Here is a 25,519-nt window from a genome sequence, read left to right as displayed (position 1 = left end):
TTCATTGAGTGAGAATTCAGCTCTATTTACAATGTAGGTGCTTATTCCTTCAGTCCTTATATACATATAAAGTACTTTCATAACTGATATCTACAGTTCTATGAGAAACAAGTTTACTAACTAGAGTATTATATTTGTGTGCAATTCTTTTGGTGTTTAGCCTCAAAAATATATAGTCAAAATGCTGTTTTCCAAACTGATTTAAAGTTACTTTCTTCCCACGGTCTTTATTGTGGTTATGCTATTAATTTGTAATTGATTTCATTTGTTACTCTTCATATTTCATCTTCAGTTTCCCCCCTGTTAAAATCTGGTTAATTTTAATTGTTTATATTTTGGGATATGTGAAGGACCATCATGGTTTAAAGCATAAAAACTATTATAAAAATATATATTCATAGAAGTGTCACTTCTCCCTCATCTCTTCTGCCTCATTCTTATTCACCCAATCTTTCCACACTGTTTCTCCGAATCCCCTGTAATTAACCAACCTCATTCGTTTCTGGTTACTCTTTGTATTTTACTTTGCACATTTTTATAGAAATATATTTTGGCTGGGCACAGTGGCTCATGCCTGTAATCCCAGCACTTTGGGAAGCTGAGGCGGGTGGATCGTGAGGTCAGGAGTTCAAGATCAGCCTGAGGTCAGGAGTTCAAAATCAGCCTGACTGAGATGGTGAAACCCTGTCTCTACCAAAAGTACAAAAAGCCGGGCATGGTGGTGGGCGCCTGTAATCCCAGCTACTTGGGAGACTGAGGCAGAGAATTGCTTAAACCCGGGAGGTGGAGGATGCAGTGAGCCGAGATCACACCACTGCACTCCAGCCTGGGTGACAGAGCAAAACTCCGTCTCAAAAAAAAAAAAAAAAGAAATATATTTTATGAAATGTCTGGTAATATCTTTTTTCATTTTTCAGCAGGTTTTTGGATGTTTGTCTCCTCAATTTTAAAGAGTTCTTTATATATTAATATATTAGCCCTTTTTCTAGATTATGTTGAATATATTTTCAGCAAGTTTGTCAGTTATCTTTTGGCAATTTTATACTTTTTCTGCAATGAAAATATTTTATAGTTATGTAGTCAAACTTGTCAATCTTTCCTTTTATTGCCTCTGAATTGTGAGACAGTCTTTCCCTAGATGAGAGTTAAAAAACGAGTTATTCATGCTTTCTTCTAGTAGTTGTACAATTATATGTTTTGCATTCGGATCTCTGAAACTTTTGAAGTTTCTTCCTGTGAATGGTATGAGATATAGATCTAATTATGTCATCTTCCAGTGGCTATCCATTTTCCCACCACCATTAATTCAATAGCTCATCACTGTCCCCGTGACAAGAGATGCCACTTTTATCATTTACTACATTTTCATGGGCATTTGGGTTTATTTCAAGACGTTAAATATATTTCACTGGCTTTTCTGTCTGTTCATCCACCGGTACCACCTGATTTAGTTGTTGTGCCTTAATAATGTGCTTTAATGTCTGGTAGGGCTAAACCTTCTCATAGTTTTTCTTTTATAGTGTTTTCTTATCTATTTTTGCATGTTGCTTTTTCATATTTAAATTTCTATTTAATTACTTTGTCTAACTTCATAAAAATCTTCTTTGTATTTTTATTGGGTGCTGAATTTATAAACATAAATTTGATAGAAATAACATCTTTATAATACTGGGTTGATCTAGCCAAGAACTGTGCATGTCATTCCATTTATTCAAGTCTACTTTTTGGCTTTTAAGAGGGCTTTAAACATTTTTTTGTTTTTTTTTTTTTTTTTTAATTGAGTAAATGTGATACCTTTTAAATAGGGCATCTTAGCCATCTGTGCTGCTGTAACACAATATCACAAACTGAGTAATTTATAAACAATAGAAATCTTGTTTTCACAGTTTTAGAACCTGGGAAATCCAAGGACAACGTGCTGGCAGGTTCAGTGTCTGGTAAGGGCTGCTCTCTGCTTCCGAGATGCTGCCTTAATGCTGCATCCTTTAGAGGTGAGGAATGCTGTGCCCCCACATGGCAGAGGACAGAAGTGCAAAAGGGACCCACGTCCCTCATCTAGCTCTTTTATAAAAGCAACTAATCCCATTTACAAGGGAAAAGCTCTCATGCCTTAATCACTTCTTAAAGGCCCTACCTCTTAATTCTATCACATTGGCAATAACTGAATTTTTCAGGGAACACATGCGAACTATAGCATAGGGTTACTGATTTCTGCATGTAAATTTGATATTATGCCATCTAACTGAATTATTTTATTGTTTACATTACTTTTAGCATCGATGCTCTAGGGTTTCCCAGGAATCTATCCTATCATGTGAAAGTAGAGATACTTCTGTTTCTCCTTACCCATACTTATGCCTCCATGAATTTCTCTTATATAAATGTTCTATGATGTTGAATACTACCAGAGATAGTAGACATATTTGCATGTTTCTTGAACTTAGTGAAGATGCCTAGTATATGTTTTCATTACATAAAATACCAGTTTTATGACAAAGATATTTACATATGTACATGTTTATATAAATGTATATTTGTATATTTTATATGTACACACATATACATATATAGACACACATATATTATCATCTTTAAAAAGTGCCCCATAATCACTATTTTCTTGAATTTTTTTAGCAGGAAGTGGCTTTGAATTTTGTTGAAGACGTTTTGATTTTGCGTGTTTGTTTTTGTAAGCATCTATGAAGACACATGTCTTAGTCTATTCAGGCTGCTATATCTAAATACAATAAATTGAGCAGCTTATAAACAACAGAAATTTATTTCTAATAGAGTTGGAAGCTGGAAAGTCCAAGACTAAGATCCTGGCAGATTTGGTGTCTAGTGAGATCTTGATTTCTTATCCGTAGATGCCTCCTTCTACCTGAATCATTATACAGTGGAAAAGGCAAACCAGCTACCTTAGGCCTATTTCATAAGGCACCAATCCCATTCATGGGGACTCTATTGTCATGCTCTAATAACCTCCCCAAAGCCCCACCTCCTAATATCATTGTCTTGGGTTATAAGATTTCAACATATGAATCCGGAGGGAACACAAATATTCAGATCGTAGCAATAATCATATGATTTTTAGATGTATTAAAATAGTATATGCTATTAAAAGATTGCCTAATATTTAACCATGTTTGTATTTCTGGAATGAAAAACAGTTGTCTGTGATGTATTATTTTCCTAATGTGGTACTGGACTCCATTTCTTAAGGTTATCATATGTTTATATTGATATTCAGAATTGATACTGGTTTACTTTTTGTACCGTTCTCATCAGCTTAAATATCAATGTTACATTTGTCCATAAAAGGAAATACATTTTCATCCATTTTCAAGGATCTGGAACAATGTATAGTGTATTGGGGCCACTGTATCTTTGATAGATTTATAGAATTCTTCTTTAAATCCTACCTGGTCTAGTACTTTTTATTGAGGGGAGAGTGGCAGGATTTTAATAATCATCCCTACTTCTATGGAAATTAGACTATTTGAGCTTTGATTTCAATAGACTCACAGCTGGCTCATGCGTGTAGTCCTTTAAGAGGCTTTAAGAGGCTGAGGTGGGAGGATTGTTCAAGATCAGGAGTTCCAGATCAATGAGGTCAACTTTTATAATCTGCACTGTTTTAGAAAATAATCAGTCTCATTAAGATTTTCAAATTTATTTGCATTCAAGTCTTCAAAGAAGCATATTATGATTTTTTAAAAAGTATTTCTTTTATGTCAATGTCTATATCTCCCTTGTCATCTCTCCTTTTTATAATTGTTCATTCTTCATTTTTCCTGGTCAAGTCATTTAGCAATTTATCTATTTTGCTAATTACAAAACAGATTTTTGACTTGTTAATTACTTTTTTCTTTTCTCTATCTCACTAATTCTGCTTTTCTTAAGCTTTTAGTTAACTTTGTTATTTCTTTCCTCAATTTTTTAGCTGAATAATTAACTCATTCATTTTCATATCTTATTTTTGCTGAAAAATTATTTAATGAAATGTATTGTTCTCATATCACTACTTCAATCATCTCTCTGATATTTCGTATTTTTTTCATTTTTTAAGGAAATTTTGTAATTTCAGCTTGTATTTTCACTTCAACCAAACATTTCTTAATTGAAATTTCCAGATGCAAGAGCCTTTGTATTTTGTTATGTTAATAATTTAGAATTTTATTTCATTGTAATATGAGATTATTGTTTATAATATTGCTATTTATGGAACTTACTATTTTTGTGACATTATACATGAGTAAATGTTGTCACACATTTTCTAAAAAATAAAACATTTGTAAATTAGTCTTTCTCTTAGCCCATTTGGGCTGCTATAACAAATTACCATAGTCTGGATGGATTAAACAACAAATATTTTTTGCTCATAGTCCTAGATTCTAAGAAGTTTAAGATCAAGATGCTAGCAGATTCAAGGTCTGGCGAGGAACTGTTTCCTGGTTTATAGATAGCTGTTCTCTTTCCTCACATGGCAGAAAGCGTGAAAGAGTTCTCTGGGTTCTCTTTTATAAGGGCACTAATCCCATTCATGAGAGCTCCACCCTCACGACCTACCTCCTAAAGGCACCATCTCCTAATACCATTACACTGAAGGTTAATATTTCAACATAGGGAATTTTAAGAGGGCACAAACAGTCTATGGTACTCTGCCAGTTATTTCCATCTTTATTATGTATTATGTATATGTTATATATAATATTTATAAAGCCAGATACCACTTTAATTTTTTTACCTCTATATGATATTTTATCTTCTGGCCTGGAGCTTTGAAATTTTTTTTTAAATCAAAATTTTTACAAGGGTATGTCTTTGAGTTCATCATTTTGGGTAAATTTTTCCAAATACCCAAGCAGCCTAGTTATTTATTTATTTATTTATTTATTTATTTATTTATTTATTGTTGTTGTTGTAGTTTTTTGAGGAGTGTTACTGTGTCTGGAGTGCAGTGGCAGAATCCCAGCTCACTGCAACCTTTGCCTCCCAGGCTTAAGCGATTCTCCTGGCTCAGCTTCCTGAGTAGCTGGGATTACAGGCATACACCACCACACCCAGCTAATTTTTGTATCTTTTTCATAGAGACAGGGTTTCACCATGTTGGCCAGGCTGGTCTTGAACTCCTAACCTCAGGTGATCTGCCTGCCTCAGTTTCCCAAAGTGCTGGGATTATAGGCATGAGCCACCATGCCCAGTCCTCAGGCAGCCTTTTTAATATTTACCTTTGGGACTGGTAGTAGTGTTAGTAGAAAGTTTTCCCGGGTTATAGTTTTAAATATTAGTTCTATTCCATTATTTTGTTTTTCCTTTTCAGAGAAGGAATCTTTTTCCTTCTTAGGCTATCTTTCACTTCCTCTACTTTCTCTCTGACCCTTCTTACCTTTTTGTTCTCTCATATTCATTTTCTTGGTTACTTTATGCTTTCTTCCATGCCTTCTATTTTATTCTTTATTTTATTATATTCCTTCTTGAAAACATTGGATGTTATCATTTATTCCTGATATTATTTTGACATTTTCTTCCCTTGTTTTCTTAAGTTCAAACAATTCTGCATTTATTTATTATTTTATTCATTTCTGTGCTAGGATTTTAATTTCTGCTTCATGTAGTTTTCATATCCTCAAATGCTTGTGATATATTCAATTCAGTTTGTCGTTTGCTTTTCATTTAGTTTTGTTTTTGCTGTTTTTTTTCATTTTGGTTGTTTATGTGGAGAGGGGATTTTCCTCTGTTGTGTTGAATCTCATTTTCTGATTTTAAAATAAAAACTATATGAATCTGTTCATATTTTTTCTCTTCATTTTTGTGCTATTGGGGTATTTTCTAAAATGACTAGTTTTATGGCACCCTCTTCTGTCATCATAACAAAATGCAGACACTTTAGCTGATTTCTGTTCTTTTGATTTGATGGTGAGGATGCGATTGTATGTTCTTTTGGGGGATTTTTGGTCCTCTTGTTTCGTAGGACCCTGAAATATTCTTCTTCTTTTTTTTTCTTTTACCATTCATCACCTAACTGATTAAAAAACGTTGTATTTACTTGCATTCATTTTTGCATTTTTTTCCCCCTCAGAAGCTACAAACTTCAAACACTGCATGCATTTTAAGTGTCTTCCCATGGTTTATGTTCTGATATATCAGAACACTTTTTTGTGTGTGATTTCAGAATTAGATTGTACTTAATCTTTCTGACAGTGGTTTTTAGGACAACTTTATACCTGTTATTTTATTCTTTCTCTATTCCTCACAGTTTTTCTGACTCTACCTTTGCTTGCCACAAAGTCTTGGGGAAGGTAAAGGATCGTAAGGACAGTAAGATCATTCACTGGGATTTGGTAATTTTTTCTGTTTTACTTACTATCTGATTAACGTTTGGGAACTCGTTGTATTGAAGTTCTGCCAAGTGAATTTTTTGTAATTTTATTTTTCCTTTCTTGTTGTTCTCTATTTGTTTTGGAGGAAACAAACTTTGAGAAACATGAAACTAGCTGGCTATCACTGTCTTTAAATATCAGAAGTCCTCACCTTTAATATTTTATGTTATCTATGCATCTTCACCACTTTCCTCCAGTAGCATTAGAATTTTGACAACATTCTTTTACATTGTGGCTGTATGCCACAATGGCCTAGGAACAGCTTATGCTTTGTTCTTACTTTCCCAGGCTGAACATTATTTGTCTTGCACAATCTGCCTTTATATAGCATTTAAATCCACATAATTACCAGCTCTAGGGCAAAAAAAAATGAAAGCAATATGGTCAATAAACAGTTACACAGATAATGCTGAATTGCTCTATGTCCAGTTCTAGCCAGACATAAGTGATACGATTACTATGCTGGAAATTGTTTGCATTGTAGGTAGTGAATTATAATATGCCTTAGCTTTCCCATAATGCTTTTATGTTACAACAGAACTCTGCATTTTTAATCACAAACATAAATTATGTCTGTAATGCAAATTACTTTACCCTACAGAATAGCCAAGGTCCTGAAAGGGGAATCTCTGGGAACTAAATCCCATCTTCCCACTGCCCATGCATATGGATCCCTCAACAAATATCTGTGGCTCATATACACTTTGCAAATATATATCCTCTTAAAGTAAGACAATGTATGAAAGAAATATTAAAATGAGATTCATAATATATAGAAAAGTTTTAGTAAACACAATGGATTCTCCAAAGTTTACGAAGAAAACTGCAACTTACTATGTATTACATTTCAAAATTTTTCTCTGAAAACTATTCTTACTGAATAATAAACAAATGCTCACTATCCAAGCAGTGCTTGTCAAGTTATCTGTGAAAAATATAAACAAATAAATAAATAATAAATAAATGCAGTGAAAGGCTTTCAAACAAGGGAATTGAATGCTGCAAGCCTTGTGATGCCTATTACAGGCAGTATAGAAACAATTAACTTGTTTTGTTAAGCATTTTAAAAATTTGCTTTAACTAGAAAGTCTTGAGTCTCCATATCTTAAAAAGCTATTTTTTGAGGCAGAGTCTTGTTATATTGCCCAGGTCGGTGTCGAATTCCTGGACTCCAGTAATCCTCCTGCCTCATCCTCCTGAGCGGCTAGGATTACAGGCACACACCATCACACCTAGCTCAAGAAAACTTTTTTAAAAAATCACTGGTAGCTGCCCAAAGCCTATATACCATTTGTCACATATGCTCTTCTCGTTTTAGTCGAATACATATGAATAATCATACAGGACACACACACACACACACACACACACACACAAACACACACACACGAAAGACCTCAGAAATTATCCAGTTCAGGCAAATATCTGAAATGCTTTCTAATTTGAGTATCTGCAAAGTTCATTAAAAGTTTCAAAAAATAATGATTCCTTGGGATTTATAGATTACACTGTGACACTCACATTCTTATACTGGCCCTCATTAGAGGAAACCAGGATGTGCAAAGAAAACTATTCTTGGCCTGGTTTCCCAGGGAACCAATGTGTATTAATTTTCTATGTGGCAGTCTGTTTCTATCAAAACCGCTTGCTCTCAGGAGCACACAGCAAAGTTAGTTGAAATTGGAAAGAGAAAATCCAAACAAAGCACACATTTATGAATTTAAAATAGCTTATGATCATTAAGTGATGTCAATGTCTACCTCAATTTTCATGGCTTAAAATCATTCATTGATTAAGCCTGTGGTCACGGTTACTAACACGGTTACTGTACTGAACACTTCCACATGGGAGGCGGTATTCACATACAGTATAGATCCATGCTGCCCATGTGTGGTGCACAGCCCATCCAACCTCATATGCAGTGTGCCTGCATCTAACATCATCTAGCAGAACTAAGGTATGCCAGTAAAATTGCTATGACATCACAAAGTCAGCTCATTCAAAAACTATGAATTTTTGGAAGGAAAACTAAACAAGAAACTTATTTTCGAACATGTTTAAACAAACCAAATATTCAAAAACAAAAATACCAATTTTTAAGAGTTAAACATATAATCCCCTATAAGTTGATCCTATAAACCAGTTATAGGTATTTTTAATCAACTCATTAATCAGTTTCTTTAAATATTAATCACAACTGGTTTTCAAAGTGTATTCATTCATGTATTTATTTAACAAACATCAATTGAGCCTTTACATGTGTACTGGTATCATCTGTAACATGGACAATCTGAAATAAAACTTGTTTAAGGCAGCATTCTGCCTCTCTAGACTGAAGGTAGGGAATACTAAATATTCTCTCATTCTAACAATAAAATAATAACACTTTTCTATGACAATTTAATCAATTAAGTGTTTACCAGAGGCAACTGGAGATTAATGTGGCCTAAAAAGTAGAAAGGCTTTTATTTCAGTTCTTTTGTTGTTGTTGTTCTTTGTTGTTGTTATTGTTGCTATTAAATATATAGAAATTACCTAACACTAATATAGTCAGTAAAAATGTATCTCTACAACACAGAATACTGAGATTTTTTAAAATGATAGCTGGGCTAAAGGAGAAAAAATCAGCAGCCATATTGTTTGAGACAAGAAGTTAAGTGATGGAAATAGAGGTAGCCTAGGAGGAAAAACCTTAACTAAAAAGCCTAACACAGAAATTCCTTAAGAAAATAAGAAGAGATGAAAACTTAACATTATCAAAAGACATACTATTCAGTTGAAAAAGGGAATAAATCTGAAGTGACAGAATTCACATATAATTCAGACATACATTCTAGCTTACTGCAGGGAAACATGTCAGGTAAAGGTAATTGGCAGTCTGATTAAGGGACTGCAGAATCAAAAGAATGCATGAAATTTTCGGTAATGGAAGTACCATAATATATGTGCTGGATATTATTAATTAAAAGTTAAAAGAGAAGTCTGATTATCATTGATATTGCATTCCAAGTATAGTTTTGTGACTAATGAGACATCACCAAATATTTATGTAAACAAGATTCAAGTTACTCCATACAAATGAACAAGTAGAAAATGACTAGAGTGTGTTATAAAGGCTCACCCCTGAACTTCAAACTCTTCCTAGAGAGACACTGAAATGAATAACACAGCAAAAAGAGCACCTGGAAGACGTTCTTGTCAGTCATGCAAAAAGGCGGTAACTGCTAGACCAATACTGGGAATCATCGAAGAATTATGATGGCTACTTGCATTGCAATGTACAGAGAGAAAAATACAACAGAATAAATTAGATCCAGTGCATATAATAATTTACTGTATACAAATAGAGGCATTTATAGTCAATGGGAAAAGATACTAAAACTATTGTTTAACTACTTAGAGAAAAATAACATAAGTTAACACTCCCCACCATAGGAAAAAAATTGCAATGGCTCAATCCATGGAAAAGTACAAAAATCTTTTGTCCAGTTTCTCTGAGAAGAAATTCTTAAAGGGAGGATTTCAGGTATGATATCAAATGAGTCTTATTAAGAAGATTTCCCCTGAGGATTTCACATTCTTACTGGTAAATGTGAATACCCTCGAGGAAATCTTATAGATTTCAGAACATCCGAGGAAAATAGAATAAAACCAAAATGGTACTTTACCTCCATAAAACTGGAAAAGGGTTCCCTCTGCTCCAACATAAGAGAGCAGTCAAGGGCCCCCCAAGTATGATTTTAAGGAACTTCAGTAATCCTGGTGTTAAAGGGTAGAGGATAGAGGACAGAACTGATATTATAAAACATGCAAAAGCATAACAAATGGACTTATGACACATTACTCAGTATTACTTTAAATAATGAGTGTATTTAAATCATACAAACCATTAGAATGGCTGGTTCTGACTTACATAAGCGAAACACATCTCTCTGCTTGTAAAAATTAATTAGGTTATATTTTTCTACTCTTCCCTGTCCAAATCTGTTCTTATCAAAGAGAAACTCTCAAATGCAAATCTCAAAACTGTTTTATAATGCTTTTTATTGTTGTTATTTATTTGCTTAGCAAAAGTAACAAGTTCATTTTATATTTTTTCAAAATGTGTGGACATTATATTAATTAGGATTCAGGTTGAAAATAACAGAACCAACCCCCATTTGTTCAAAGAAGAAAGAGGAGAAGGAGGAGGAGGAGGCAAAAAGAAAATAAGTAGAAAGAAAAGTATGAGGTTTATTTCCTACAAGGCAATTATATGGAAATATGTTCCTATTATAAAGAAGTACTGGACTCAAGTAAACTGTCTAGACTGTGTCTGGGCTTCAGAAAGGAAAAGGAGCCAAGAACAGTGTAAGAATCCAGGGGATGTTTTCTCTCCTCCTTTCATCTCTGGACTCTCTGTAGCTCTGCTTTGTGCATGAAGGTCTATAGCTGTATCGCTGCTCCTCAGCTTTCACATCTATATTAAATTGATTGCAGAATCCTGAGAATGCACATTTGTTTGGGCCAAGTTTGATCGGGTTTTCAGTCTTGATAACTAAACTAAAGTCAAATGAAACATGACTGCCTGGAGCCTACACCTGTGAAAAGTGAGGCTAGTATTCAGGGAAGACAAATTGAACAGAAACTCAGTGGTTTCAATCACAATATTACAGTTTGTTAGATATATTTCTTGATGTTATATTTTTTAAACAACTAGTAGCTGAACAAATCTAATAGATATTATGGGGACTGCCTCTCCCGTTTTGAGGAATGACTCAATTTCTTGCAGAGAAAATGACCTTTCCTTACAAAATTTATAAGCTTGAGTCTAGCTGATTAAACTAAATAAGATATAGTTTTTATGTCATGTAATAATTGCTATAAATACATTTTCTTCAACTACACTGAAAAGAATACTAATCAAAGTGCCCACATTTAAGGACATTGGCTTCTTGTTCCTAACATAAAGAATATATTTGTAAGAATGTAGTTTTAATATATTCTTAAGAAAAATAATAGAATATTGAACCACACACTCCAGTTGTCATAATACTCCGATGAAAACTTTAGCAGGCACCTAGGTATCTGTCTTTATGTTTCCAAATTCTGAAATATCCTGAAACACATGACTATTCAGTTGAATTTCTCAATTTTTATGTTTCAAGTTGTAAATGGCAATTATATATAAATATTACTTTCTGATGTTTCTACATTATCATCAAATATTAAACATCTGTTGGGGATTGCTGTAAGTAAAGAGAGGAGAAAGACAGGGAAAAATGTTGTGATACCCAGATCACAATACAAAGCCTGGGGCTTCATTCTTCACTGTGGTCCTGACTTAACTGTTGTAAGTCAAAGACTGATTTGAACTCCCAGGACTTAAATCATAACAGACATGTAAGAGGGTATACTATATCACACACCTTATTCTAACATTCTCATATTTAGACAGCACTTCCCTGTATCCTCCCCCATAGAATTATTCAGGAAGAAAAGCCTTCCTTGATTTAATAATTTGAAAGAACTAAAAAAAAGTATGCATGAAGAATATCTACCTTAAAAGGAAATGGAGGAAACATGAGGTAATTTGGATTAAATTTCTGTAATTTATAAAAGTTAAAATCATTGATTATAAATGAAAGTCAAACAACATATTTATTGAAAAAAGAAGACATTAGACAAAAGCAGGAGATAAAAAATATGACAAATAATTTAAAGTCAAAAAATTACATTATAAACAGTATATATTGGAAAAATATTGTCAGGGAATGAAAGACAGGCTTGGAAAAAAAATGTGAAGTCTGAAAGTAAATAACAAAAAAAGTTAAAGAATTAAAAGAATAAGATAGGTATGAAATACCAGCTAAGGAGATCAAACATATGCATGACCAGTATTCCTGGAGAAAAAGAAAAAATGTGACAGGATAGGAACATGAAGCATAGAGACTTTGAAGAGACAAGGAACTTACTTGAATTTTAAAAAGACTTGGAACTTTAGACTGAAATAGCACACTAAGTCCTAAAAAAGAAAATTCGAAACAAAATGATCAACACAAAGACTTATCAAGGTGATCCTGAAAAATAATATTTAAAAGAATGCTATTAGCACCCAGATAGAAACACAAGTTAGACAGAACAAAGAAAATCAAACTAATTTTAAATGATTCCAGAGGAATATTTACAAATGAAGCAAGTCTACAGAGTTCTGAGGGAAAGGGAATGTCATTTGAAAGCTGTATAATCACACACCTAGTATGTACCCACAAAAATTAAAAATTAAAAAATTTTAAAAATTCATCTTGGGATTTGGCTTAAATTCTATAAGCCTGTCATTTTCTCAATTAGATAGATGGTATGTTAGATAGAGACTGAGTATTTTTCATGATGTTGACATTAGTAAAAAATAAAATATGTACTCTGAAAAAAAAAAAGAAAGCTGTATAATGAGTAAAATTACACTTCAAATATAATGAAATTATTCATTTGCAATACACATAAGCCTGCAAAATAGTGCACTCATTAACTTTAGTGGAAAAATACAAACACTACCTGTTGAAAAATATAAACAACTAAACAACAGAAAAACCTAGGATATAAGAACTAGTGTCAGGCATTGAATTTATTTAGATATGTAAATATATAAATAACAGTAAACTTTAGCTACAGAAAAGAACACAAATACTAAAGTATTATTTGTGGGAATTCTACTTCTAGGACGATGTTGTGGATATAATTTTTTCATATTTCTTTTACTGAATACAGCCAAAAAGTCATAATATTATGAATAAAACAAATATGAAAAGACTGTAAAAGATATGAAAAGACTGTAAAAGATGGAAAGAAGAAATCAGACTGACTAGGGATTGCAGGATGTGAGAAACAATACAGTGATAAGATCCTTGGATTTTCTTTTTGCCTCATAAATGCTAGACAGGGTGTTGGAGGCACTAACAACTCAGAAAGCCAATAGGTGAATACTGACAACATCTTCCAAAAAGCCTGCCAAAGCAACAGAGGCACCACAACAAAAAATAATGGTCCCACCTCCATCCACAACAGAAAAAGCCAAATGAGGAGCTTAGACTTTTATTTTCACCAGATTAGAACAAGGTACCTCAGCCTTCATAATTTCTTTTATTTTTTCCTAAAAATACTTTAAAATTTTAGCTTTTATATTTTTATCTATGATTTATTTTGAATTTGTATATGGCATAAAGTAAGGGAAAATGTTTATTCTTTTCCATATGAATATCTACTTCTTCTAACAATATTTGTTGAGAACTCTAACCTTTCTGTTTGAACTACCTTGACATTTTGGTTGAGATCAACTGGCCATATTTAAGTACAGAAAAAGCCCTTGGTGAAAAATTGAATTGATTCATGATAAAAGTTCCCAGTGAATAGCAGGGAACTTTGTTTAATCATAATATAATCTTTACAGTTTTTTTTTAAGTACTTGCAGGGTATATCATTTCCACCCATTTATTTTACTTATCTGTATCTTTATATTAAAGTGGGTTTCTTGTAAACAGCATATAACTGGATATTGCTTTTTCATCCAATCTGGTTATTTCTGCCTTCTAATTAGAGTGTTTAAACCATTAACATTTTAATTAATTATTGATATGTTTGAGTTCAAATCTACCATCTTGTTATTGCTTTCTATATGTCCCATTGTACTTTGTCTCTCACTTTCTCATGTTTTGATTTCTTTTGGGTTTATTACGTAGATTTTAGATATTTCAATTTCTTATCCCATTGTTAACTGGCCAGCATAGTTTCTGAGGGAAATCTGTGATCATTTTTCTGTTTCTTCTCTACAAAATCTGTCCATTGTGTTTAAGACAACAAAAGGCATTGTTTTCAGAAATTTTAATTGTGATGTGTCTATAAGTTTGTCTTTGGGTTTATACTATTATACATCAGGTTCATGTGACTTCTTGAATATATGGGTTTATTGTTTTCATCAAATTAGGAAATTTTCAGTCATTATTATTTCAAATAGTTTAATGTATCCCCACTTACACATATGTTATACTGCTTAATATTGTCATACAGGTCACTGAAGATCTGTTCATGTTTATTTCTGCCTCTTCTTATACTTCAGTTTCAGTTGTTTCACTACTGTATTGATTACAGTTAACAGATCATTTATTATTGTTGTTTATTTGTGTGTGTTTTTTGCAGTACCTAATCTTCTTAGAGTTTAATCATGAATTTTTCCTTTTAAATAATAAATATTTTGTCTTTCATTTCTTTTCTCATTATGTTCATATTTTATTTAAATCCCTGAGCATGTTTAGAATGTGTATAACAGCTACTTTACATCTTTCACACTCCAGTTCTACTATCTCTGTTATTTCTGGGACTATTTTTATTGATTGATTTGTTTATTTTTATTGATTTATTTTTCTCATTATAAATCAAACCTTCTAATGTTTAATATTGTTATTGGATGCTGGATATTGTGAATCTTACATTATTGAGTGTTGAGTTATTTTTTCTTTTTTAAAAAAGTGTTAGATGCCTTTTTTATGGTAGACAATTAACTTCCTTAAGGGTAAGATTAGCCCTTTAAAAGCCTTGTTTTTAATCTTCACTGGAGCATGTTCAACCCTACTGCTTAACTATGACCCTCATTTGAGCTCTACTGAATGTGCCAGATGGTCAGATCTTCTTCATTTTAAATGACTTGAACTCAAAAATCCCTCAGCCCTTGTGGGTTCTGTTTTTAAACTTTCATTTCCAAAGCTGTTTCCAGCTCAGCTTCACAAAGCTTCACCTGTTGCATAGGCAGTTTGATATACAGTAACAGACTATAGGAAATCCCATGTGGGTTTCTGCAACATTCCTATTTAGATCTGCTTCTTCTCTATCATTCTGCACTACAATTTACTTCTTCCTTAATCTCCTCAAACTTTGTTTTCTTTTCAATTAAATATAAATAAAAAAACTTCATGCTTTGTTTTTGATTCCTCTTACTACACCACTCTCTGGAAAGTACCTCCAGTTGAAATCTGGGGCAATCTTATTTGTTTCCCTTCCATCAGCGATGGCAGCCCTATGCTGCCTAGTGCCCAGTGTCTGAAAACATGTTTTATTACATATTGTGTGCAATTTTCTAGTTGTTTACAGTGGAAAGCAAGTCCAATTCACTCTATCATAGCTGGACCTTATGTCTATTTTAAAATGTCATTTGCAGCAGAGTGAAGGTGAATTATCCAGTGGGGATAACAAGGTAGAAAAGGCTGTGGCAGTGTGCAGAATTAAAAAAAATAACCATTTGAATCTGTAGCATCAGTAGAAACAGAGAAAAGTAGACAATGTCAAAACAATTTCAAAGATAAATTAAGTCTTTATAGGAGAAAATATTAGTACTTTCTAAAACTTTGATCTTTTTAATCACATCATTTATCCCAATTAAGTATCATCATCATGTATGTATATATACACATATAAAAATATAAATATACATATTTATAGTCTGTTTTATCACCTGCTTTTATGACAAATTTTATTTTCTGTGACTACTCCAATTAAGGCACTTTAAAACAGTAAGACACTAGAAAGCAGGAACCATATCTATATAATATTCCTTATAGGAGAATCTTTTGTAAACTTTTAAAGTATGTGTACATAGAAGAATGTAATTCACTCCTGTATAATTAAAATCACCCCCGTTTATTTCATGAATAGGGAGGAGGAGTAATACAGATAATGCAGAAGAACAGATAACTCAGCCAGGTTTTATGACTTTTGAAAACTTCATATGATTTTATTGATGACAGATTTTAATCTTTCTAATTATCTTTTACTTAATTCATATTCTCTGAACATATATCAGGTTCAATTAAATATACCACTTAATCATGACATTATTGAATACATTGTATCATATTTTTGATCATATATGTATATATATATTTTATATATTTGATCATATATACATATGATCAAAAATATATATGAGTGCACACATGCACACTAGTGAAGGAAGCAACATATGCAAAATATACAAATGATCACAAGAGTGTTAGAGATATAATCCAGTCATGTTAAGATGCTACAGAGGCCAAATATAAAGCAGTTTACCTCTGTAGTAGGCTGGTATTTGAACTGGTCTTCAAAGAAACACAAGAAAAAAAAATATGGAGAAAGTGCCATTCTAGGTACAGAGAAGAAAGTACACAAGAAAGACTGGCCCATAAGTATATGATGCTTTGTTGTGTTCACTGCCTTCTGCTGCATTTTTCTCAGTGTAGACTTTCAAAAAGCTTCCCTAGCAGTTTGATATCAATGACACATGCATTTAAATAGCACTGGAACTATATTAGAAGCTGACATTTTTAAACAAAAAGCTTTAGAAGCCACTCTATGAAACATTCAAGAAGAATTAAATGCATTAGATGAGTAATCATTATCATCATCATTAACATTTATGAAACACTTACTATGTGGTTCATACTGTTCTAAGGGCTTTACATGTGATTAGTTTATTTAATGCTCATGATCTCTCAGCAGGGAAAAAAGGAAGGAAGGAAGGAAGGAAGGAAGGAAGGGAGGGAGGGAGGGAGGGAGGGAGGGAGGGAGGGAGGGAGGGAAAGGTACTTCTGCAGCCAATAGCCATTATTGATTCTTTATTCTTGCCCACCTGGCCTGTGGTCCTCACCTGAAAACAGAATGAAAATGGAGTAGAACAAAATGCTCCCCCCACCCCCACACACACATGCGTATCCAGATACACACACAGGTACGCACATGCAAACACACATACACATACACATACACATACACATACAAATACACATATACATATACATATAGACACCTGCCTAAGAGTGGAGGCTGTGCAACACCACTCAGATCCTCCACCACCTTCGGTATTGCTGGGAGTGCTGATGGTTCATCTCTCAGGAATATTCTTTTTACCTCATAAACAGTGGAATTGCACTTTTCTGTGGATGCTTAGTGCGAGAAACTCTGATTTAAAAAATGGGTAATTATCAAAAAATGAAATGAAACATGGTATAATATGATTAGATTTTAATTTAGAAAACACAATAGTGATATGATCAGATTTTAATGCATGATTGTGTTTTGCATCCAGCATTGATTTCTTCCTTTCTGGGTAAGAGTACTCATTTTTGTTTGAAGAACTACCCTGCTCCCAGTCTCCAAGGGCAGCATGGGATCTAGGCCTGACCAAAAAAAATTAACACATTCTCTAGCCATACTGATTGATTTAAGAATTAGTACACACTCATAGCCAGGACAATCAGGTCTAATTTTAAGATTTGTTTTCTTTGACAAGTAAGCAAGAAAGACATTTTCTTTCCTACTAGAATAACTGTGAATGAAATAAGCCAAAAATTGTCAATGGTCATCATTCAGAAAACATCTCTAAGCAACAGACCATAACGAATAAATCAGGAGAGAGAGAGAAAGAGAGAGAGAGAGAGAGAGAGAAGTGGGCCTGAATAAAATTATATGAGTTATTAAACACATGTTTACATTAAACCAAGCCTAAATCCAAAATTATTACTGAACTTTTTACTTGTGAGTCAAAAGATTCCTCTTTTATCTAAGCATAGTTGACTGACTTTTCTTTCACTTGCAATTGAAAAAGATGTAATATAAAAATTCTGCATTCTTCATTTGGAAATATACAATGCTATTCTCCATTTGGAAATTTATAATGTATATTAAAATTTCTGAGTAGCTTTACAGTAAAGAAATTAATTTACTCTTTTTTCCTTATTTGACAAATATTTATCCAGAGTTTGCCATGTTTAAAACACTGTCCTAGATTTAGTGACTCCAGTTATGTCAACGATAGACTCAGAACCTGCTAATATTGAGCTTATAGTTAAAGAAAACATGTTTTAATGGAATATCAGTGTCTAAGTGTTTTCTACGGTTTGGATGAGTTTTATCCTCACCAAAACTTATGTTGAAATTTGATTCCAATGTGACAGGGTTGGGAGGTGGGGCCTAGTGGGAGGTGTTTGGGTCATGGGAGCAGATCCCTCACGAATAGATTAATGCTTTCTGGTGGAAAAGAGTTTTCACCCTCAAGGAACCATGTTAGTGACCACAAGAGGATTTTTCCTTCACATATTTGGTCTCTGCACATGCCTGCTTCCATTTAAGCTTTCCGTCACAAGTTAAAGAAGCATGAGACCTCACCAAATAGGCTGCCTGATCTTGGATTTGCCAGCCTCCAGAATTGTGAGCAAAATAAAATTCTCTTCTTTATAAATTACCCAGTCTCAGCTATTTCTTATGACAACACAAAATGGACTAAGACAGTGTTCTATATAACACAGTTTAGGACATTCTATTCTGAAAGCACCTCATTAATTTTTTGTTATATTAAATAATATGCTTGACTAAAGAGGACTGGCTTCCCTTCAATTTGCTGAAAACTCTTGCAATGACTTTGATCTGTAATATTTGTGAACTATTTGTTTATTACACTAACTCTTCCTATAGATTATTTTTGTTCTGTGTGCTTCTTAATGCCCATTTTTTCCACCGGTGGGTATTCTAGACTTTATTATATGAGGTTATTTCATCCATTACACAAATTCTAAGCACTTCTATTTCTGTTACTGTGACAGACCTTGAAAATTTTGCAGTACATAAAAACAGATAAACAGTGCTTTTATGGAGCTTTCGGTGTCATAGAGGAGACAAGACAATAATCATGCACATAGGAATGTTTTTCTCTCTTAGCCTGCATACCAACAAGTCCTTCCTTGGCCATTCCATTTTATATGGCAATTCCCACACTTTGCTCTTATAGTTTTGACCGCTCTGTTTGCTTTTCTTTCCCATAGCCCTCACCTTCCTCCGACATACTATGTGTTTTACTTGTTTGATTATTTTCTGTGCCCTCTGCCAGGATATAAGTTCTGTTGGGAAAAGAACATTTGTCTGTTTAGTTCACTGCTTTATTTCCAGACTCTAGATCAATGTTTGGTATATAATATGCATATATTAAATGTTTGTTTACTAGGACTATATCATATATAAAATAATAAAATAAATCATACATATATCCTCTCAATAAGTCTATTTTGTATTTCACTATAAGGCAACACCAAAGAAGTGCTTTTGAAGTGTTTTCATGAAGCAACATGTATTTCATGATAGGTTAACATGTTACATCCTGTGGCAAATTTTTTTAAGGTATAAAATGTACAAAGGTGAGCAAACTGGCTACTAACAAAATATTCTTCATGACACTTAAAGATGTTTTATTTTATAATATTAAATATGCAAAATTACATTTATCACAGATGGAAAGTTATAAAATTCTTATATCTATTTTAAATATTGGCTTTAGAATATTACTATAAGTTGCAAAAATAAAAGAGCATTTTTCAAGGCAAGAAAACACCGTAACAGCTTTGCTTTTGTACCGAGAGGGGGAGGAGAAAGAAAAGTATCTTTTCAGAAACAACGACGACGTTTTCTCATGTAAACCAAAGATTAAGATTTCTCTTTAATCTTTGGTTAAAAGATAGGTGAAAATAGACAAGTTAAGAGAAGATTGTTAGTTCCTATAAATATTCTTTTGAATCCTTCTGGTTTTGAAATGAAGCAATATGTAAAAAGGAGTTTACTGTATTGTTCTTTTTTAGGTAGTTTTGTTCTGGTTCCAAGAATAAACCTGGAGAAGATTAGCTGTACTGTTCTTACACATTTTGTTTTCTAGCAAGCATTTTTAGAATCCATTGGCTTCACTCAGCTAGCTGCCACTGTGCTTATTTTTTTCTAAACTTTTTTTTACAGTTTTTAAGTACTTTAGTGTCAAGTCTTTGAGCAAAAAATACTCTGAATATTAATAACCAGAAGCTTCTATAAAGTACTTTTCTACAGTGGTACTAGGTGTGGTATTGTAAGAGTGGGATTTAAACAAATAAAGACTGTTTAAAAGCAGCAGAAAGATTAACTTAATTTATTTTCTTGGAACAAAATGCTGCTGCCATTATTTGAAATCAAAACAATCAATATGATAGCCCAGGTAGATGAAACTTCTGAGTTACTAAAATCATTATCATTATTTTTATTATTATCACTTTTAGAGCTATGGCCAAGGTTAGTTCATAAAACTAATAAGTCATGGAAATTGTTTCTTCTTTTTTTTACTTTTTTATGTGAGAAATTATTTTCTTTACTAAACTGTGTCTATGGTCCTTCATGAGACTTCTGATGTCTTAAGCTTAGAAAGGTTTCCAAAGACTTAGTTTCCTTCTCTGAAACGGCAGTCTTAAACAGTCTACTGTGGTCTTAATCCAAAATGATTTTTACCATATTGACAGATACAATTAGAGTCTGAAGCCCAGCAGGAATAGTCAGAAAATAATGAATTCGTGGTGAGACTAATCAAATACTACTACCATTCTCTTTTTTCTTCCTCATCATCAAAACTAAGAACAGGGAAATAAAAACATGAGTAACAAATGACCTTTCCAGAGTCCAAAATGAAAATGGCCTTTTGACTTCTCCAGTAATGAAATCCAAATACAATGTGAAAAGAACAAATGGATCACTCAGCATATTGGTTTAATCCATTTTAGAAATGAAGGTCTTGCTCTCATGCAAGGTGAAAGAACTGGTCCCCAACCATTTCAATCAGAACTCTTGGTAAAACCCAGCAACCACAAACAAAATAAAGGCTATTTCCCTGCTCAGCCAATCATGTTTTATAAATGAAACACAGTTAATAACCACAACCAACAGTGTATATTCTGGTCCTGCTGCTGGTACATTAGTGGAGTTTTACTTAAAAACATATTCCCAACTCCAGAATGTCCTTGTACCAGTGGCTATTTCACCATCCCCTCATAAGCTAAATCATCTGCTTAGGCTTTACAAACTTAATTCTGAAACATTGACTTGGATATTAATAAGACTTCATAAAATCAGAATTATAGATAATTAGCATTGGAAAAGATATTAAAGGACATACCGTTTGTGATGGTTAATATTGTCAACTTGATTGGCTTAAAGGATGCAAAGTATTGTTTCTGGGTATGTCTGTGAGGGCATTGCCAGAGGAGATTAACATTTAAGCCAGTGGACTAGGAGAGGAAGACCCATCTTCAGTGTGGGTGGGCACTATCCAATTGGCTGCCAAGGCTGCTAGAAAAAGCAGGTGGAAGAAGGTGGAATACACTGTCCTGCTGAGTCTTCCAGCTTTCACCTTTCTCCCATGCTGGATACTTCCTGCCCTTGAACATCAGACTCCAGGTTCTTTGGCCTTTGGACTCTTGGACTTAGCGCCAATGGTTTGCCAGGGGCTCTCAGGCCTGCGGCCACAGACTGAAAGGTGCACTGTCGACTTCCCTACTTTTGAGGGTTTGGGACTCAGACTGAGCCACTACTGGCCTCTTGTACCTCAGCTTGCAGACGGCCTATCATGGGACTTCATCTTGTGAACCGGAGGGGGGTGAATTCTTCTTAATAAACTCCCTTTCATACATACATATATCCTATTAGTTCTGTCCCTCTAGAGAACTCATTAATACACCATCCAGTGATTTTATTTTATTTATTGTTTGTTTGTTTTAGGCAGAGTCTTGCTCTGTCCGCCCAGGCTGGAGTGCAGTGGCTTGATCTTGGCTCACTGCAACCTCCGCCTCGCCAGTTCCAACGATTCTCCTGCCTCAGCCTCCTGAGTAGCTGGGACTACAGGCGCCCGCCACCATGCCAGGCTAATTTTTTTGTATTTTTAGTAGAGACGGGGTTTCACCATGCTGACGAGGCTGGTCTCGAACTCCTGACCTCATGATCTGCCCCCCTCGGTCTCCCAAAGTGCTGGGATTACAGGCGTGAGCCACCACACCCAGCCCATCCAGTGATTTTAAGCTGTGAACTATTGACATGTGGGCAGGCTTCTGTAAATCCATGTTGATTCAGTAAAGGCATTTTATTTTATCTATTTTACCTATTAGCATGACAAACAGTATAAGATTCCCTTTGAGAAGAAGGTATACCCTAAACCAAAGTATGAAATTCATCCATCTAGTTCAACCATTTTATATTATATATGGGAAACTGAGACCCCTATCTGTTTAGTGACTGTGACTTCTAAGAGGCACACAGCTAATTAGCAGCTAGTTAGTATAACTCTGTTATATCCTTCCTGTTGCAAAAGACACAAACTCGAGTCAAATAGGCTTAAAAGAAGGAAATTTAGTTGACATATAAATGAAAACTTTAAAAGTAGTTTCAAACAAAGCTGGATCCAGATATCGAAAACTGACCTCCAGGTGTCCTTCCCGCTCTGTTTTTCGGTACCACTCTCCACCAGATTGGCTTCATTCCCAGACAGATTCCGTCCACACAGTTGCCCTGAAGTGGCAATTTGAGGTCTACATCAATCAGCCTCAAGTCTGGTGGAAAGAGAGTGTCTGTTTCACAGGAGTTTCTTCACATTTGAACAAATATTGAGCCTCACTGGCTTTAATTACAGTACTAAACCAATCACTGTCCAGGGAGATGGACTATGTGGATGAACTAGGCTTAGGTCATATGCCTATGCCTTGAGCAGAAGGTAGCACGGGCCTACCTGAATGGATGGACCAAGGAGGAAGTGTGGTTCTCCTAATAAAAACTGAAGCTCCACTTCACTCCAGAAGAAGTGGCAATGGATGTTGGAAGAATAATAGCACAAAATATTCACTGCCCGTCCTCACCTGACTCCTGTCCAGAACTTCTCCACTAAGCCACTCTCCATTCTTAAAGGAGGATTGCAGTGGCACTATCTGATGAAAGGCAGTAACGGCAGCAGGAAAATGTAAGAAACAATCAAATGTCTCCTCTCTTCTTGTTCCATTCATTGCTCGTAAGAAAAAGTCTTCATCCCAGATGTCCTCAGGATGCTAGATGCCACCTGTTATAAGAAAAGCAGCTAATGAATTAACTTACTTTCTCCAATGAGCTCTAACTTCTTCCTGGAGTGAGCCACAATTTGTTCCCTGGGCACTCAGTTCACACTTCTATTATATCACTTGCAATCTGACTCAACAGTTTTTCTGTTCTGAGTACACCTGTGCTCAAGAGCACCTCAGGAGCAGACATTCTTTTATTTATCTCTATAACATTAACACCACAGTGTTTGGCACATTCCAAAGGTTGAATAAATGTGGATTATTGTTGCAGGAATGATATATAACAACCTCCCCAAAATGAGTTCCCAGAACATAATCCTGTCAAATGTTCCAAAAAATGTTTCATAATCAGATACATTTTGGAAATATTGGTTGCTACAAAACTTCTTAGAAATTCATGATTGGTGTTAGAGAAATGCAAATCAAACCATGATGAGACACCATCTCACACCAGTCAGAATGACCATTATTAAAAAGTCAGAAAAGAACAGATGCTGGTGAGGTTGCAGAGAAAAGGGAACATTTATACACTGCTGGTGGGAGTGTAAATTAGTTTAACTACTGTGGAAAGCAGTATGGTGATTCCTCAAATAGCTAAAAGCAGAACTACCATTTGACCCAGCAATCCCATTACTGAGTATATGCTCAGGAATGTAAAGCATTCTACCATAAAGACACATGCATGCAAATGTTTATGGCAGCACTATTCACAATAGCAAAGACATGGAATCAACCTAAATGCCCATTCATGATAGATTGGATAAAGAAATGTGGTACACACACACACACACACACACACACACACACACACCATGGAATACGATGCAGCCACCAAAAAGAATGGCATCATGTCTTTTGCAGGAACATGGATGGAGCTGGAGGCTATTATTCTCAGCAAACTAACATCAGAACAGAAAACCAAATACTGCATGTTCTCATTTGTAAGTTGGAGCTAAATAATGAGAACTTAAGAATACAAAGAAGGAAAAAATGGGGTCTATTCGAGGGTGGAGGGTGAAAAGAGGGAGAGGAGCAAAGATAACTATTAGGAACTGGGCTTAACTCCAGTTGAAATAATCTGCACAATGAATTCCCGTGACATTAGTTTACCTATGTAACAAACCTTCACATGTACCCCTGAACCTGAAATAAAAGTAAAAAAAAAATAATAATAACTAGAAAAATGAAAAGAAAAAGTAATTCATGATTGGTGTATTAGCATATCAGATGCTGTGATGTGTCTTGGGGTTAAAAAATGTGTTTGATTTTGTTTAGATTCGTTTGCAATATTCATAATTTATTTTAACTTAAATACTAATATCCAATGAGATCAATATTCCATGAAAGAAGACTTGAGGAAACACTACCTTTTTTCCATTTTTGTTGGGAGAAGGGGAAGCGTTTTTGCAGCAGCAATTTACAAACAATAATACTTAACTGAATAAGATAGCCCTCTCACTCACTCACTCATTCAGCCAAGCCTCTAATTTAGTGGGTGCCTACTCTGTGAGAGGAAGGATTTCTGCCTTCTAAGAGTCTATGATCTTTTAAATGGAAAGAGGCAGGTACATTTAGAAAAAAAGATGCAATGAAATGGTAAAATGTACTTCATCAAAAGTGAGTCAAAGCTGTAATGAAGGTATAAATTGAACAGAATTCAAATAATACTAAATCATCCTATTCTTACTAGAATTAGAGAAATTTCTTAGCAACACAAACTAGGGCGATGGCTGACATAATGAGTCTGGGTATCAAAAGCCATGTGATTAGAAGACTCAGGAATGTCAAGTCTGAGCAGGAATAGAAAACAATTTACCCTTTTGAGTAATATGCTTCCTTGAAATTTACATTATCTTCCCTTCTGATGGCTGTGTTTCCAGATGTCATATGGTCTCTGGGCTTCTACTCTAGAGTTTTGACGCTTTAGTGAGCTGTGCAAAATGTCCATCTTCCAGGGCAGAAACAAGGAAAAGAAACACAAAGGATCGTGTAAAGTTTCAGGAGCAATATGTGTAAAATTGCTGATTGCATATGCAGAAAATAAGAATCTGTGTTTCCTTTCTTACCTTCTTTCCTTCCTCTCTCTCCTCTTTCCTTTCTCTTTCTTTCTTTTTATTCCCTCCCTCCCCTCTCCCTCCTTCCTTCCTCTTTCTTTCTTTTTCTTTCTTTGAATACCAGTTGGCAAACTTCTATCAATATTTCTGAGTCGGAAATGAAGTAAAAATTTGGCTCACAAAATATTCCAATATC

The 25,519-nt window shown here is 34.3% G+C and overlaps 1 long non-coding RNA gene across 1 annotated transcript in view; it reads right to left on the bottom strand.

Moving 5' to 3' along the window:
• LOC105466152 (uncharacterized) overlaps positions 1-25,213 on the bottom strand; it is a 49,373-nt gene extending 24,160 nt beyond the window's left edge. The window contains exons 1-3 of the long non-coding RNA XR_011607438.1: positions 25,086-25,213; positions 23,075-23,271; positions 22,643-22,771 (exon numbers count right to left, since the gene is read on the bottom strand). This is a non-coding gene — a long non-coding RNA (uncharacterized lncRNA). The remainder of the gene's footprint in view (positions 1-22,642; positions 22,772-23,074; positions 23,272-25,085) is intronic.
• Positions 25,214-25,519: the final 306 nt, after the last annotated feature.

This window comes from Macaca nemestrina, chromosome 9 (assembly GCF_043159975.1).
Source record: "Macaca nemestrina isolate mMacNem1 chromosome 9, mMacNem.hap1, whole genome shotgun sequence".
Classification (NCBI taxonomy): domain Eukaryota; kingdom Metazoa; phylum Chordata; class Mammalia; order Primates; family Cercopithecidae; genus Macaca; species Macaca nemestrina.
The sequence above is the reverse complement of the archived record's forward strand: the minus strand, read 5'-3'. Positions and strand labels throughout refer to the sequence as shown.